We start from the raw sequence: 1036 nt of genomic DNA, 5'->3' as shown, positions 1-1036 counted from the left end.
TTCAGGAAGAAGGTGATGGATAAAAGAGGGGTAAAGATTTGGGGGCATTTTTTTTTCAGTTAGTCCATCACAAGTGCCCATGAACAAAACAAAGTCAGATTTAATCACCTATCAGATCCAAAGAGTGCTGAAGTTGAATCACCATGCCATTACCCTACGTGCCTAGGCACTGTTCTAAGCATTAATGAAGACAGAACCCTTGCTCTTTGTTCTTATTATAATATGGAGAAATAGCCCTTTCACAAAGATGATGCTGAAGGCGAAGAAGGAAGCCCCTGCCTGTCCCAAAGCCGAAGCCAAAGCAAAGGCTTTGAAAGCTAAGAAAGAGGTGCTGAAAGTTGTGCACAATCACAAAAAAAAAAAAAAAAAAAATCAAAAAATCTGCACATCACCTGCATTCCGAGGACCCAAGACCCTGCATTTCCAAAGGCAGCCCAAATATCCTTGAAAGAGCACTCCCAGGAGAAACAAGCTTGATCACTATGCCATCATCAAGTTCCCCTTGACTACTAAGTCAGCCATGAAGAAAATAGAAGACAACAACACACTTGTGTTCATTGTGGATGTCAAGGCCAATAAGCACCAGATCAAACAGGCTGTGAAGAAGCTCTATGACATTGATGTGGCCAAGGTCAACACCTTGGTCAGGCCTGATGGAGAGAAGAAAGCATATGTTCAACTGGCTCCTGACTATGATGCTTGGGATGTTGCCAACAAAATTGGGATCGTCTAAACTGAGTCCAGCTGGCTATAAATCTAAGTATAAATTTTTTCACCATAAAAAATAATAATATGGAGAAATAATCAATCAATAAATTCAGACTATGCAGGTAGTGACAAGTACCACAGAAAAGCATATGTAGGAAGGAAAACAAGAACTTTCCTGGTCAATCTACCTCCTCTCATTCCCCAGTATTCACTCGTGTTATAATCATACATTCTGATCAGTGAAATCAGCAGAGTATGAAAACAGCGTAGGTGATAATAAAGTTCACTTGCATCTGAAGTGAGAACAAGCTCAGGCAGGTGAGAAGAC

General features: G+C 40.7%; 1 pseudogene; it reads left to right on the top strand.

The window, feature by feature from the left end:
- The first annotated feature begins 247 nt into the window (after positions 1–247).
- LOC125754669 (60S ribosomal protein L23a-like) lies at positions 248–733 on the top strand (annotated as a pseudogene).
- Positions 734–1036: the final 303 nt, after the last annotated feature.

This window comes from Canis lupus, chromosome X, assembly GCF_003254725.2.
Source record: "Canis lupus dingo isolate Sandy chromosome X, ASM325472v2, whole genome shotgun sequence".
In the NCBI taxonomy this organism is placed as follows: domain Eukaryota; kingdom Metazoa; phylum Chordata; class Mammalia; order Carnivora; family Canidae; genus Canis; species Canis lupus.
Note: the sequence above shows the minus strand (reverse complement) of the source record. Positions and strands in the feature narration are given on the sequence as shown.